The 17,347-nt window shown below is 41.9% G+C and overlaps 1 protein-coding gene across 4 annotated transcripts in view; it reads left to right on the plus strand.

Annotated features, from left to right (window-relative positions):
* Positions 1–35: 35 nt before the first annotated feature.
* Positions 36–17,347, plus strand: part of LOC125691778 (endogenous retrovirus group K member 5 Gag polyprotein-like) — a 78,245-nt gene continuing 60,933 nt past the window's right edge. The window contains exons 1-2 of one of the 4 annotated variants that reach the window (XM_048941573.1): positions 36–270; positions 3,466–3,545. The gene's annotated coding sequence lies outside the window, so the exon portion shown is untranslated. Of the gene's footprint in view, positions 311–3,308; positions 3,546–17,347 lie in introns of those variants that run through there. The other 3 variants (XM_048941574.1, XM_048941576.1, XM_048941575.1) reach the window with 3 other exon arrangements.

The raw sequence follows: 17,347 nt of genomic DNA on the forward strand, positions 1-17,347 counted from the left end.
GACAAAGGATGTTGTACCAAAGGCCAGGACATGCCCCAGCATAAGTGGAGGTGTTTGACTCAAGACAAAAACGCAGCCTGTATCCTCCCACTGAAGGCAGACCCACCACTCCTCATACCTTTTAAACATCTGTACTACTCCCCTTGAGGCTGTGAAGTCCACAGGACCACTGGTAGGTGAGGAAGACTGTTAAGCAAAACAGACCTGGCTGGCCTGAAAGGGTCAAACAGGGAACACGCAGCCCCTCCTGAAAGGGAAGGACTGCCACGTGTAACATGCGGCCCTTCCTGAAAGGGAAGGACTGCCACGTGTAACATGCGGCCCCTCCTGAAAGGGAAGGACTGCCATGTGAAACCAGCAAGCATAATTAACAGCTTCTTCATTCCATGACCAAGAGCAGAAAAAGTTCTGTGAATAGAACACCTTCTAATTACTGTACGCGTCATAATCTACGAAAGAGCTAACTAACCAATGATGTATTGCTGTCAGCCACATGAATGTTATCTGATTTAAGTATTGTATACTCCTGTAGCTAAAAGATATAAAAACCCTGTAACAACAATAAACTTTGCTTCTGCGCCACCAGAGCCTTAAGCCCGTCTGTCCCAGGCGTCTTGAGCTGGTCTCCGTCAGGTAGGAGCATCAACACTTCAGCGTGCTTCAGTGTCTACGAGGGTATGTCATGACACCAGGTGGTGGAGTGCTGAAATTCTGGGAACCAGGGAACCCAAACCCAAACTGAAGAAGAGAAGCCTCCAGAAGGAACATCAAGTACTGTTCCAACAGAACCATAAGAAGACTGTCAACAATCACCTTGCAACAATCACCTGTCAATCACATCATTGATAGGTACTGTACCTGCATCGCGATGCACGTTGTACTTCATGTTTCCAAAACAGCAGGAGTTGAGCCCTGACCTACTCACTCTTTGGTTCAGGCGGTGACCTGGCAACTCTGCTGCACTCCATCCCTTCACAGCCTGAACCAATGATTGAACATTAGTGGAGAGGTCAAGGCTCTCCCAGGGAGCTCAGGTGCAAGCAATGATTGGAAAAGGTGCTTTTATTTAAGTGTTAGCAGCAGAGGGAGCAGTATCTCTCTGAGTTTGCTCTTCTTTTGAGTTGTTACTAGTTTCTGGAAGGGGTGAGCTAATTTTTCTTTGTTACCTGCTGCTATGGTTCTTGTAGGTTATGTATGGTTACCTGTTAGGTATGGTCATATGGCCTTGTATGGTTACCTGCTATGGCGCTTATCTCCCGTTAGAAAGCACTGTCATTACCTTCTTTTGCCATGTGACTTTGTTGAAAATATTTTCTTCCGGTGACAGGCTTTTCTCAGTTCTGTTGCTTCATTTTTCAGTGCTGCTCTGCAAACCTTGCTGTGACTCTGGGCTAGGCCTGGCCACTCATCAAGGTAGAGCTGCTGCCATGATAGATACAGCTGTAGGGGGTGCAAGTTGAGTTGGGATACACGTAGCACGTGGGTTACAGGTTGTGTATGCCTGAGTATCTAATTCACACTAAAATGTCTTGGCTGTATGCATGTGGTGGCTGGAATCCCTTTGCATTGTAGAAGCAAAGTTCAGAGCCCGAAAGTAAGGGAACGCAAAATGATGAAAAAAAGAAGAAATGATCTATGGAAAATTAATTGTGATAGATGTTCTTTGATCCTGGAAAATCATAACAATAGTTTTGGGGGGGGGGAAGGAAAAAAAAGCAGGTAACTGTCAAAATGTTAGCTAAGTACACTAAACACTAATACACTTGTATATACGTATGCATATATACAGGTATGTTACGTACCTTCTCAACAGTGTTCCACTACAGGTATATCATCTGTTGTCACACCACCAGCATCGGCCTCTGATATTGTGGACGAATATAATCAAATAGGAGATGTTACTGTTGAAGCACACCTCATACATACACATTGAATCAGCTGTACAACTTTCTCTTCAAAGGCCTAATTAGCTTAGGCAATCGACACCATCAGTAAGAACATCTATTGTATAATGCACCAAGATTTACCTGACTTCCTAGTAATCAAGGTGCTGAGACTGTACCTTGTCAACTTAATCAGTGTATATTGATTTTATATTGCTTTTGCCACAGTGCATTTGGTGTGTTGATTTTATGGCCACCAGACACTCACTCAGCCTCTCTCTCACTCCCCCTCCACAGAAAGCCAGAGAGAGAGGGGAAAGCCCATGGGAAGAAAGTGGCTTCTTATTCCACATTTATGCACACTTAGTAGATAAGATGAAATCCTCAAGAAGTACCAAAATGGTAACTTTTGTATTATAGACTATTTTGTTTTGCCAAGAGGCCCTCAGCAAAAGAACAACTTAAGGGGCCTCTGACAGGAGGTCAAACTGTCCCTCTTTTGGATTAGGAGGAATGCAAATGATGCTCCCCTACATTTTTTCGTCCAACTTACCTCTATCCCAGGACAGCAGGGGTCCAGGAATAATGGCCTAGTGCAGAATGAGCAAATGTGAGAATTAGCAATATGCGCTTAGCTAGCAACAGTTCATCTTTAGGCAAACATGGCTAGGCTAGGCTACAATTCCAATTGTATTGTGCTATATTGCATTCTCTCACACTGTGCTATAATATCTAGTAAATTAATTTTCTCCCTTAGCTCGTTGCCGCTGTTTTGTGTTCAGAACCATCACAGGGGGTGGGTCCATGGGTCCCCCTGTGCCATTTAGTCAAGGATCCAGGTCGAACCGGGCCAGAGCTGTGACCATGCTGTATCTGAATAACCGTGTAAAAGGCACTAAGTGCACTGAGCAGGACTTCTGCTCCTCCGTACGTTTTTGTTGAGTTTGTAATATAGAGTTGGTTGTATTGAAACGGAGCTTAATTGTAACTTTCCTAAAATCAGAATGCTGTAATGTCATAATTCCAAAGATGCTCGCTGTATGTTTCCCATTTGCAAGTATTTATAGCTGACCTACTGTTACTGAATCCTCGCTAATTTTATATTTACTTTTATTCTTTAAAAGATACAGCTGTTAAGTGAGAAGATGAAAAGTTCATTGTACTCTGCAGAGCAGAAAGACAATTTTCTTTGTACGACTGGCAGAACAGCCCCATGGCAGGATTCGTAGGGTGAGTTAAAACCTTGTTCTGGACTAACTTCTCACATAGAGAAGACACGAAAGCTGCTTGCAGTTCCAAAATGGGGGACGTATGGCAGAATAATTAATATTGACCTTCAAAGGTAAATACAGGACAAAGGATGTTGTACCAAAGGCCAGGACATGCCCCAGCATAAGTGGAGGTGTTTGACTCAAGACAAAAACGCAGCCTGTATCCTCCCACTGAAGGCAGACCCACCACTCCTCATACCTTTTAAACATCTGTACTACTCCCCTTGAGGCTGTGAAGTCCACAGGACCACTGGTAGGTGAGGAAGACTGTTAAGCAAAACAGACCTGGCTGGCCTGAAAGGGTCAAACAGGGAACACGCAGCCCCTCCTGAAAGGGAAGGACTGCCACGTGTAACATGCGGCCCTTCCTGAAAGGGAAGGACTGCCACGTGTAACATGCGGCCCCTCCTGAAAGGGAAGGACTGCCATGTGAAACCAGCAAGCATAATTAACAGCTTCTTCATTCCATGACCAAGAGCAGAAAAAGTTCTGTGAATAGAACACCTTCTAATTACTGTACGCGTCATAATCTACGAAAGAGCTAACTAACCAATGATGTATTGCTGTCAGCCACATGAATGTTATCTGATTTAAGTATTGTATACTCCTGTAGCTAAAAGATATAAAAACCCTGTAACAACAATAAACTTTGCTTCTGCGCCACCAGAGCCTTAAGCCCGTCTGTCCCAGGCGTCTTGAGCTGGTCTCCGTCAGGTAGGAGCATCAACACTTCAGCGTGCTTCAGTGTCTACGAGGGTATGTCATGACACCAGGTGGTGGAGTGCTGAAATTCTGGGAACCAGGGAACCCAAACCCAAACTGAAGAAGAGAAGCCTCCAGAAGGAACATCAAGTACTGTTCCAACAGAACCATAAGAAGACTGTCAACAATCACCTTGCAACAATCACCTGTCAATCACATCATTGATAGGTACTGTACCTGCATCGCGATGCACGTTGTACTTCATGTTTCCAAAACAGCAGGAGTTGAGCCCTGACCTACTCACTCTTTGGTTCAGGCGGTGACCTGGCAACTCTGCTGCACTCCATCCCTTCACAGCCTGAACCAATGATTGAACATTAGTGGAGAGGTCAAGGCTCTCCCAGGGAGCTCAGGTGCAAGCAATGATTGGAAAAGGTGCTTTTATTTAAGTGTTAGCAGCAGAGGGAGCAGTATCTCTCTGAGTTTGCTCTTCTTTTGAGTTGTTACTAGTTTCTGGAAGGGGTGAGCTAATTTTTCTTTGTTACCTGCTGCTATGGTTCTTGTAGGTTATGTATGGTTACCTGTTAGGTATGGTCATATGGCCTTGTATGGTTACCTGCTATGGCGCTTATCTCCCGTTAGAAAGCACTGTCATTACCTTCTTTTGCCATGTGACTTTGTTGAAAATATTTTCTTCCGGTGACAGGCTTTTCTCAGTTCTGTTGCTTCATTTTTCAGTGCTGCTCTGCAAACCTTGCTGTGACTCTGGGCTAGGCCTGGCCACTCATCAAGGTAGAGCTGCTGCCATGATAGATACAGCTGTAGGGGGTGCAAGTTGAGTTGGGATACACGTAGCACGTGGGTTACAGGTTGTGTATGCCTGAGTATCTAATTCACACTAAAATGTCTTGGCTGTATGCATGTGGTGGCTGGAATCCCTTTGCATTGTAGAAGCAAAGTTCAGAGCCCGAAAGTAAGGGAACGCAAAATGATGAAAAAAAGAAGAAATGATCTATGGAAAATTAATTGTGATAGATGTTCTTTGATCCTGGAAAATCATAACAATAGTTTTGGGGGGGGGGAAGGAAAAAAAAGCAGGTAACTGTCAAAATGTTAGCTAAGTACACTAAACACTAATACACTTGTATATACGTATGCATATATACAGGTATGTTACGTACCTTCTCAACAGTGTTCCACTACAGGTATATCATCTGTTGTCACACCACCAGCATCGGCCTCTGATATTGTGGACGAATATAATCAAATAGGAGATGTTACTGTTGAAGCACACCTCATACATACACATTGAATCAGCTGTACAACTTTCTCTTCAAAGGCCTAATTAGCTTAGGCAATCGACACCATCAGTAAGAACATCTATTGTATAATGCACCAAGATTTACCTGACTTCCTAGTAATCAAGGTGCTGAGACTGTACCTTGTCAACTTAATCAGTGTATATTGATTTTATATTGCTTTTGCCACAGTGCATTTGGTGTGTTGATTTTATGGCCACCAGACACTCACTCAGCCTCTCTCTCACTCCCCCTCCACAGAAAGCCAGAGAGAGAGGGGAAAGCCCATGGGAAGAAAGTGGCTTCTTATTCCACATTTATGCACACTTAGTAGATAAGATGAAATCCTCAAGAAGTACCAAAATGGTAACTTTTGTATTATAGACTATTTTGTTTTGCCAAGAGGCCCTCAGCAAAAGAACAACTTAAGGGGCCTCTGACAGGAGGTCAAACTGTCCCTCTTTTGGATTAGGAGGAATGCAAATGATGCTCCCCTACATTTTTTCGTCCAACTTACCTCTATCCCAGGACAGCAGGGGTCCAGGAATAATGGCCTAGTGCAGAATGAGCAAATGTGAGAATTAGCAATATGCGCTTAGCTAGCAACAGTTCATCTTTAGGCAAACATGGCTAGGCTAGGCTACAATTCCAATTGTATTGTGCTATATTGCATTCTCTCACACTGTGCTATAATATCTAGTAAATTAATTTTCTCCCTTAGCTCGTTGCCGCTGTTTTGTGTTCAGAACCATCACAGGGGGTGGGTCCATGGGTCCCCCTGTGCCATTTAGTCAAGGATCCAGGTCGAACCGGGCCAGAGCTGTGACCATGCTGTATCTGAATAACCGTGTAAAAGGCACTAAGTGCACTGAGCAGGACTTCTGCTCCTCCGTACGTTTTTGTTGAGTTTGTAATATAGAGTTGGTTGTATTGAAACGGAGCTTAATTGTAACTTTCCTAAAATCAGAATGCTGTAATGTCATAATTCCAAAGATGCTCGCTGTATGTTTCCCATTTGCAAGTATTTATAGCTGACCTACTGTTACTGAATCCTCGCTAATTTTATATTTACTTTTATTCTTTAAAAGATACAGCTGTTAAGTGAGAAGATGAAAAGTTCATTGTACTCTGCAGAGCAGAAAGACAATTTTCTTTGTACGACTGGCAGAACAGCCCCATGGCAGGATTCGTAGGGTGAGTTAAAACCTTGTTCTGGACTAACTTCTCACATAGAGAAGACACGAAAGCTGCTTGCAGTTCCAAAATGGGGGACGTATGGCAGAATAATTAATATTGACCTTCAAAGGTAAATACAGGACAAAGGATGTTGTACCAAAGGCCAGGACATGCCCCAGCATAAGTGGAGGTGTTTGACTCAAGACAAAAACGCAGCCTGTATCCTCCCACTGAAGGCAGACCCACCACTCCTCATACCTTTTAAACATCTGTACTACTCCCCTTGAGGCTGTGAAGTCCACAGGACCACTGGTAGGAGCATCAACACTTCAGCGTGCTTCAGTGTCTACGAGGGTATGTCATGACACCAGGTGGTGGAGTGCTGAAATTCTGGGAACCAGGGAACCCAAACCCAAACTGAAGAAGAGAAGCCTCCAGAAGGAACATCAAGTACTGTTCCAACAGAACCATAAGAAGACTGTCAACAATCACCTTGCAACAATCACCTGTCAATCACATCATTGATAGGTACTGTACCTGCATCGCGATGCACGTTGTACTTCATGTTTCCAAAACAGCAGGAGTTGAGCCCTGACCTACTCACTCTTTGGTTCAGGCGGTGACCTGGCAACTCTGCTGCACTCCATCCCTTCACAGCCTGAACCAATGATTGAACATTAGTGGAGAGGTCAAGGCTCTCCCAGGGAGCTCAGGTGCAAGCAATGATTGGAAAAGGTGCTTTTATTTAAGTGTTAGCAGCAGAGGGAGCAGTATCTCTCTGAGTTTGCTCTTCTTTTGAGTTGTTACTAGTTTCTGGAAGGGGTGAGCTAATTTTTCTTTGTTACCTGCTGCTATGGTTCTTGTAGGTTATGTATGGTTACCTGTTAGGTATGGTCATATGGCCTTGTATGGTTACCTGCTATGGCGCTTATCTCCCGTTAGAAAGCACTGTCATTACCTTCTTTTGCCATGTGACTTTGTTGAAAATATTTTCTTCCGGTGACAGGCTTTTCTCAGTTCTGTTGCTTTATTTTTCAGTGCTGCTCTGCAAACCTTGCTGTGACTCTGGGCTAGGCCTGGCCACTCATCAGGGTAGAGCTGCTGCCATGATAGATACAGCTGTAGGGGGTGCAAGTTGAGTTGGGATACACGTAGCACGTGGGTTACAGGTTGTGTATGCCTGAGTATCTAATTCACACTAAAATGTCTTGGCTGTATGCATGTGGTGGCTGGAATCCCTTTGCATTGTAGAAGCAAGGTTCAGAGCCCGAAAGTAAGGGAACGCAAAATGATGAAAAAAAGAAGAAATGATCTATGGAAAATTAATTGTGATAGATGTTCTTTGATCCTGGAAAATCATAACAATAGTTTTGGGGGGGGGAAAGGAAAAAAAAGCAGGTAACTGTCAAAATGTTAGCTAAGTACACTAAACACTAACACACCTGTATATACGTATGTATATATACAGGTATGTAATATACCTGTAGTGGAACACTGTTGAGAAGGTACATCCTCTATTGTCACACCACCAGCATCGGCCTCTGATATTGTGGACGAATATAATCAAATAGGAGACGTTACTGTTGAAGCACACCTCATACATACACGTTGAATCAGCTGTACAACTTTCTCTTCAAAGGCATAATTTGCTTAGGCGATCGACACCATCAGTAAGAACATCTATTGTATAATGCACCAAGATCTACCTGACTTCCTAGTAATCGAGGTGCTGAGACTGTGCCTTGTCAACTTAATCAGTGTATATTGATTTTATATTGCTTTTGCCACAGTGCATTTGGTGTGTTGATTTTATGGCCACCAGACACTCACTCAGCCTCTCTCTCACTCCCCCTCCACAGAAAGCCAGAGAGAGAGGGGAAAGCCCATGGGAATATTACCTCAGAAGTAAAACATATTTCACTTAGGGAAGATAAATTTCATTTATTCTTCCCATTCCCTGCTCAGCAGGTCTTCCTCACCCCTCCGTTTCTGACTCCTTCATCTGTTGCAGAGTAGCTCCTCTGCGCTTTCCCTTCCTCCTCACACCTCTCCCCGATCCAGCATACGCTCTTCAGGAGCTGCAGGGTGAGCGTTGCTGGGGGCACGTAGCACCTTCTCCATGACCTTCTTACAAGGTGTTCCCACTCTTTTGTGGGATCTTTCTTCTGAGCTCCACTCCCTCTGAGCTGCCTGCTCATTGGCTAATGGGTCCTGTGGGGCAGTAGGAGTGAGTAGCAGTGGACTGGAACTAGTTGTGTCTAGCACCCCAGTTTCATACCACACATCAGCATTATGGCAGGCCTTTCCACAACCGGACACCTGCACTCAGGGCAATACTCTTGTGATCTGAAAGGTCAAAAGAAGGTTTCAGAAAGCTGAGTTGGGATTGTGTAAACGTACAACACATGTATTGATTCAAATTACATTGATGTTTATTAGGAGTACAATGTTAGTTCGATTGTTCAGGAGGTGTAGACTCTATAATAATTGATTCTTACAAAATCAGAATCATTTTAAACAGCCTAAATTTTCAAAGCACTCATTGAACTGTACATAAGCTTTATTTGAGAAGCCCCTTATGCAAAAAGCCACTTTTTCTAGTGGATGAGCACACACACTTTCTCTCAAAACAGTTTAATAAAAGGTTTATCTTAGTGAAAGTTAAAAGATTTTCAATGAAGTTGTTTTAGAGGATATTCTTCTTACCAGACAGTGGCATGAAGATGTTGATTGGCTTTTTACTGTGTAGCTTACTGTGCAGATGCTAGGTGGGAGCCTGCTCAGTATCTTTCTTGGTAATTTATGTAATGTAATTTATATTTGCATCAAAAGACAATTTTTCAGTTTTTGTATCATCAGTAGCACTGGAACTTAGCTTTACCTTTTGGGCTTTTGATGACCTAGAGTATCAAGATATCTTTCCTTCAAGTATTTCTGATGTACAGTAAAATCAAATATTTTCCTTTTAGCTGTTTTAAAAGAGTTTGGCAGCATTGAATGTTTTTTGGTACTCAATCCAGTTCTTTGATCTTCCTCCAACATGACCTAATTCTGTTTAGAAGTTGTTGTGTTTAAGTGGAAAGAACGGACTTGTGGATAAGACAAAGCAGTACTCCCCTAGCATCTGATTCACCAACTGCTCTTGCATGCATGCAGTTTCTCCAAAGGCGATAAAGGATTACATATTTTCTATGGATATTTTCTATGAGAATTCTTTTTTTGCCTTTGAATATACAAAATCTGAACATCCATGCTGCTTGTGATTTCATGCTCCTTCTGAAAATTCTTGCTTTTTTCCAGACAAGAAAACGTATATTTGTGTGATCCATGTTTTACTATTTTTAGATAAAGTGATGACCGTTAGTCTTCTCAGTAAGACTGACATTCACTACCTAATTTTTCCATAAGAGCGCAATCCTTATTCTTGAGATGTAGTTAATATAGCGAGGCTAGAAATGATGGAAGCCACACCGAGCTTGGTCACTACTTTAAAGGTATCATTTTAAATCGTGTCTATTGAAAGTGAAAATGCCTAGTCATTTTTGTAAGCTGGTTGAGCTTATTTTGATAGCATACGTTTAAAGCGTTGATCTGAATGATCTTTTGTAAAATCTGGTGATATTCAGAAGGCAGACACCTTTGAAGTCTATAGAATAATATCACTTAGTTATACCAGTTATTAATCCACGTTTGCTCATGTTACTCATCCTTTTATCTGAAGATTGGGTTTCATTATATTATTGAAGTTAAGGGAAATAAAGCAAAATTGATTTTCAAATGGATTCTAAGATTTCATTTCTGTTTTTAATCCCTCTGTAGAGGAAGACAGCATGTCAAGTGATGCAATTTTACACAGTAGATTGAGGCCATGATCTTGGCTTTATAAACAAATACAGCAACAGTGGTAGTGAGAATCCTTGATTTTATTTTCATGCAGCTTGAATGGTCTTCTCTTACTTTTCTTTACTTATTATTACTATTTATTTGTATCATTTTTATTTATTTATTTGTTTATTTATGCAAGTTCTGAAAATAATCAACTGGTTTTCCTTGGCCAAAACAAAACACCATGAGGTTTCCATCAGGTGGCCATGGCCTCTTAATTGTTTGTTACTGCTAGTGGCTTCTGCTCTACTAATCAGTTTGTAGATGAACTGTTGAAGAATAATGAGGTTTCCTTAGTTGAGTGAAGTATCAGAATATCAGTGAAAAGGTGTCTGTAGTAAATATTTTTCATATTTGCATTAAAGATCATAATACAAACAGATTTCTGAGATGGACATATACTGAAGTCACTTGGAAGCAGACACACAAACAGAACAACCAAGCTAAAACAACCAACTCAGCCCTCCCAAGCCCCCCTGTCCTCCCTACCCCCAACAACAAACAAACAAACAAACAAACAAACAAAAACTTAAGCAACAGCAATACAGATAGACAAACAAAAATTAAAAAAAAAAAAAAGAAAGAAAGAAAGAAAAAAGAAACGAAGAACAAGAAAAGGGAAACACACAATGGAAACTATGAAAAAGACAATGAGAGATACAGAGTGATGGGGAAGAAAATTGTCAGCAATACCTGTAGACAGTATCTTCTAGAACTAACAATGCAAAGGCAGGTATACATATGCAATAATAACACCAAGAACAAGATCACTACTGCATTCTAATTCATAAGTCATTCTCTTCTATGAGGCAGTTCTTTTGCTTAGTACACAATCCTGGAATGCAATGAAATAGCAAGTATCAACTAGTAACAGTGTTACACTATCTCCAGCTCTAAAATTAGACTCCTTATCTGGTTTGGACTAACGGGCTTACAGCAGGTCAGAAAAAGACTTGTGTGAATACTAAGCACAGAGAACTTTCTAAAAAGTAAGCAGCTAATCAGCAGTATTTAACCTGTAGGAAAAAATGTATATGCTTTACTGTGCTTTGACTAATTATAGAAATATTTATAAGGCCCCATCCATACAGAATTCAGAGATTTACAGTAGTAAATTTAGTAAGAATCCCAGATGAATTTTTGTCCTTTTCTCAGAGCTGAAGTGAGAGAAGCACTGGACTGGGCTCCCCAGGGAGGTGGTTGAGTCACCATCCCTGGATGTTTTAAAATCCGTTTGGATGCGGTGCTCAGGAACATGATTTAGCAGAGGGTTGTTAGAGCAAAAGTAGTATGGTTAGGTCATGGTTGGATTCGATGATTTTTCAGGTCTTTTCCAACCTGAGTGATTCTATGAGTGTAAGTGAGAAAACGACCTGCCAGAAATCACCAAACATACATAGAAATTGTCTGTAGCTCTGTCAAGGGTTGAAGCCTAGCAAGAAACCTTTTTTAATGTCTTTGAACTATTTCTGAAAACTTTCTGAATTCTGCCTCTCCTCCATTCTTTACCTCGCTACAATGTATTAGCCAGCTATAATTATCTCAAATTTCTTTTTTGTACTGTTTTTAATTGCTACAGTTTTCCAGAGCACTTTGTGTACAAAACCTAACTGGATAATCCTCACTGTAAGGGGCTATGAGTCCTTTCCATTTTGATTGGAGAAGGTAAAGCCATGGAGATATTTTATTTGATTTATGATTATCAATTTATGATCAGATATGATACAAACTGTGGAACACTTACAAAGCTTTGCTTTCTGTGCTTTGATTGCTTCTGCATTTGGCAAAACTCTCTCTCCTTATTTCTCTAGTTGTTCAACTGTAAAATATCAAAAGGATATGATACTCTAGGAGTGGGAATTATCACACAAACAAAAACAAGTGCACAAACTTGAAGTGCAATTTCTTGCTCAAACCAGAAAGGCCAATAGATTGGTAAAGAGCTTGACACTGTCACCATGTCAACACTTACAGACAATGCAAGTAACAAAAGTTTGGGCCCAAAATAGAACAGAACAGAACCTTGCGCTCTATATAATGCATGCCTCTGGGGCCAGGACCACATCCATCAGCCCAGGAAACAGAGCTGCTCTCCTCACCAGTAATAGCAGCCGGAGGAATCACAGAATGGCCAGGGTTGGAAGGGACCTCAAGCTTCATGAATCTCCAAACCCCCTGCCGCATGCAAATCTAACCACATTTAATACCAGAGCACCACTAACCACCACATTTAATCCCAGAGCAGGCTGCGCAGGGCCCCATCCAACCTGGCCTTGAACACCTCCAGGGACGGGGCATGCACAGCCTCTCTGGAAGAAAGTGGCTTCTTATTCCACATTTATGCACACTTAGTAGATAAGATGAAATCCTTAAGAAGTACCAAAATGGTAACTTTTGTATTATAGACTATTTTGTTTTGCCAAGAGGCCCTCAGCAAAAGAACAACTTAAGGGGCCTCTGACAGGAGGTCAAACTGTCCCTCTTTTGGATTAGGAGGAATGCAAGTGATGCTCCCCTACATTTTTTCGTCCAACTTACCTCTATCCCAGGACAGCAGGGGTCCAGGAATAATGGCCTAGTGCAGAATGAGCAAATGTGAGAATTAGCAATATGCGCTTAGCTAGCAACAGTTCATCTTTAGCCAGTATCTGATTGTTCTGATGGCTGTAACACCTTTCCCACTATGTAATCTGCCAGTTAGTGGTGGTTTTTAGAGGTAGTAGCTCAGATACGAATAGTAAGGAGCTTCATTTTTGGATTGGCAGACTTTTTAGGAGCTCCTATCTCCTTAGTTCACTTGACAACTGGTGTCTTTAAAGACCTGGAAACGGCACTTATGTACTATCCTGTTGCAGGGACTTCAGAAGCTTGCTTCCTGTGACAAACCTAACTGCAGCTTTTCCATATTTGATTATGCATTGGGCATCTTTGCCAAGCCTTGTAGGGGTATGAAAGAACAACAAAGGAATTCCATGAATTGTTATGGGCTGTGGATATATCCAGTTCTGCTTACTAATTAAAAAATAAATAAATAAATAAATAAATAAAATTCTCTGCTTTGTGGAAAGCAGCCTCTTCTCTTGAAATCTTATCTGTCTTAGGAAAAAACACCCTTGTTTCTCAGCTGTGGTGCTGTCTTGTTCTTGATATGCTTTGTGAATTAACATGACAGTTTTCTAAAGACAGCTCTCTCCCACGATCGCTGCAGTGAATATCTCCTGCATGCAACACAGGAATCTTCCTGAATTTCATTTCTGTCTGTGCGCATTTCCAGAAGAGTGCAATGGAATGTATTTATTTTGTTGATCCATATTCCAAAAATATTATGGAGTAAATAAATATGAAGCTTGAATTTTGCCGAGTTTTGAACTTTGAATGGACTTTGTCCTGTTTAAAGAAAGAATGTTCCTGAGCCTTCTCAGCATCACCAATCATCCGGCTTGCCTGGGTGGCATGAGCTGAAGAGTCATTGTCTTGGGCTGAAGATAATATGTCCTCAGTCAGTATATATGAGTAACAAAGCTTCTTTGTAATGTATGACTAAAACATAAAATGAGAAAGCATAACACTAGTGGGAATGTGGACCTTGCTTTTGTGAAACGAATGCATCAGTGTCTGATTCAAGAGAAGCACTTGCAATTGTGAAGGAGTTCTCCAGGTGTCTGTGATGCATCTTTGAAAACAGGTTGCTCACATATGTACCTACTGCCAAAAAGGTAATGAGGCTAACTAGGTAAGCCCTGTCTCATCTTCACCTTGAGCAACTATATTTCTTTTTTGACTCCATAAATGATTTGATTTCATTTGGCAAATCATAACATCTTCTTCGCATTTTATCCCAACTTAGCAACTCCTCTGCCTGCTGGAGGCCCACTATTGCAATTGCAAATAAAATCTGCTTGATCAGAGCTACCGTCCCAGAAAATTATTTGGATATTTCCAACGCTTACCAAGATACCATTACAATTACCTGAGTATTTGAAGTTACAATGCAAGGAAATTTTGACAACGCATTTCAATATCTAGTGCTGCTGATCCCAGTTGATGCCCTAGTTCACTAGAGCGTATATACACAAACAGTGATTCTTGGAGAAAATTAAAAAGACACCACAAGAGAAGGGCTCTGGAGATACCAGTGTAAGAGAGTGGAAATCACAAATTCAGTGCAGCGTGTAGTCCTAATGAAACCGGCCAAAGCAATATTCCATAACATATATGTTATAACATATGTTCTATGTTATGACAATATGTTCATGCCGAAGGAGTTTTGAAGGGGACAGAAACTCGTCTAGCTCTCTTCTGGTGCTTGGTAGGTTACATTTGCCTAGTGTTTTGCAACATACGTCACTCAATGAAGATTACAATAAGCCCAGCAGTGCAGGAGTGAAGAGAAGGTGAGTTCTGGCTCATCATAAATATGCATGAAGAGTGCCCATATCTATGGGAGTGCAGACAGGGCCAGGCTCGGGGGGTTATATTCTCATATTCTGAATCCAACAGGCCGATCGTCTCTTTAAGCAGTTCTCTCAAAGTATCGGACTTACCGTGCGAATGAAATGCCGTTTCTGCAGTGAGAAGCAGCAAGATGAGTATTTCATGGTCTCTGGTGCCATCTATTGTCATTTATTGGTACTAACAACTCTTGTTGGGATTCCCTTCATTACTGGAAACGGCACTTATGTACTATCCTGTTGCAGGGACTTCAGAAGCTTGCTTCCTGTGACAAACCTAACTGCAGCTTTTCCATATTTGATTATGCATTGGGCATCTTTGCCAAGCCTTGTAGGGGTATGAAAGAACAACAAAGGAATTCCATGAATTGTTATGGGCTGTGGATATATCCAGTTCTATTTACTAGTTAAAAAATAAATAAATAAATAAATAAATAAATAAATAAATAAATAAATAAATAAATAAAATTCTCTGCTTTGTGGAAAGCAGCCTTTTCTCTTGAAATCTTATCTGTCTTAGGAAAAAACACCCTTGTTTCTCAGCTGTGGTGCTGTCTTGTTCTTGATATGCTTTGTGAATTAACATGACAGTTTTCTAAAGACAGCTCTCTCCCACGATCACTGCAGTGAACATCTCCTGCATGCAACACAGGAATCTTCCTGAATTTCATTTCTGTCTGTGCGCATTTCCAGAAGAGTGCAATGGAACCAGCAACAGGTTTTGCAAGAATGGGACTTATTTATTTCGTTGATCCATATTCCAAAAATATCATTGTGTAAATAAATACGAAGCTTGAATTTTGCCAAAGTTTGAATGGACTTTGTCCTGTTTAAAGAAAGAATGTTCCTGAGCCTTCTCAGCATCACCAATCATCTGGCTTGCCTGGGTGGCATGAGCTGAAGAGTCATTGTCTTGGGCTGAAGATAATATGTCCTCAGTCAGTATATATGAGTAACAAAGCTTCTTTGTAATGTATGACTAAAACATAAAATGAGAAAGCAGAACACTAGTGGGAATGTGGACCTTGCTTTTGTGAAACGAATGCATCAGTGTCTGATTCAAGAGAAGCACTTGCAATTGTGGAGGAGTTCTCCAGGTGTTTGCCAGAGGTTTTTGATGAAATATTGCTCTTTCTGTCTCTGGGGGTTATAAACTTGGTTTTCCCTGTTTGTGTTAAAGGCAGATTTACAATTCTCCTTCAGTTAATATTGTTTGATCCTTAATTTCAGTTCTATTTAATTTCTTGCCAGAGTCACCTGGTAAGTGCAAGCATGTATTTATTCCTTCTTGTTTTCTCAGGCCATATTCAATTAATCCCAAAAAGTAAGCCATTCATTTATTTTTTTGTTTGTGTATTTGTTAGTTAGTTTGTTTTTTTATTGGGATTAGCTGCTTCTGTTGTTACAAAATCATCTACGGGCAGGAAGAGGCACCCGTACCCAGGAAAGGTAGACTTCTTTATCCTGCTCCCCTAGCTGTAATTTAACCAAAAGAACTGCTAGGGTAGACTTCCCAAATTCCCATCCTTCATCTATGCAACCAGAAATTGCTCCCTCTTTCTCAGTAATTTAAGATTACTTTCATTCCAATGGGGCGGAGCCCTCTCTGGGCTTCCACACCTCCCCCCACCCCCTTCCTCCCCCCCCACCCCCCACTCCCCATGCCTCTCTGAGTGGATCCCTGTGTCCTACGGCCCTACTCCAGTGCCGTGACACTAACAGCCGCTGTTATTCCCAGGTTACCTCCTCTTCTCCAGAGGCTCCCAGTACCAACACTGGGATTCTCTCTGCAGAGCCTAGTCTCACTTCCAGTGCCCTGTCCTCTCACCTCCCCCTTTGCAAGTAATGTTGTTTACAGCAGAAGTCTCCGTCTGCAGCTCACTCTCTCACACCAAGTTCTGCTCGCGGGGAAACGGTGTGGGAGGTTGCTCTCACACCAGCACAGATTAACTCACTTTCTCTTTAACCCTTCTTCCTTTGTCGTACCCTCAGTTACACTTCCACATACCCTCCATTCTACTTCTGTATACCTGTAACAATTACCTTTCTTAGACCACCAAAACAGTTTCTCTCATTCCTTTCAAAATCCACAGATCAAACCGCGCAAGTCTTCAACTTCCACAAACACCCAGCACTTGGTCTCTCCTGATTAGGGTACTCAATTAGAAAACTGGTCCCTTTATTCCATTTCTGTTCCTAGTTTCTCATTTAGTGGCCTTTTCTTATTTGATGGCCCTCCTGCAACATCCTTCCAATGTGCCAACATACACCTGAGAGGTGTTTGGTTTGGTTTTCTGTTTGTTTGGTTTGGTTTTTTTGCTGGTGTGAGAGCAACCTCTCCACACCGAATAACTATGGAATTTCGAGCCACAATTCTTTGCAGTGCGGTTCCCTTTGGTCCACTTCTGTGTTCTGTGACACAAGGGTAGAAGTGAAAAGCCTCTCTTAAAGAGGCAGCTGGAGATTCGAGGAGCGACAGATGCTGTGCTCCCAGGGAGCACATTCGAAGAAGTCGGGAGAGATCCTTTCTGCACTGCGCAGAAAATAACCCCCTCCGGAGGAACGGCAGCAGGCTGAATTCGGACGTTCTCGGCTTCAGAACGGCACGACTTCGCTCTGCCGGCTCGGAAGTGGCACTCGCGCTGAAGCGCTCCGGAGCTTTTGCCGTTGCTGCCCGAGAA

Source organism: Lagopus muta, chromosome 4, assembly GCF_023343835.1.
Source record: "Lagopus muta isolate bLagMut1 chromosome 4, bLagMut1 primary, whole genome shotgun sequence".
Taxonomy (NCBI): domain Eukaryota; kingdom Metazoa; phylum Chordata; class Aves; order Galliformes; family Phasianidae; genus Lagopus; species Lagopus muta.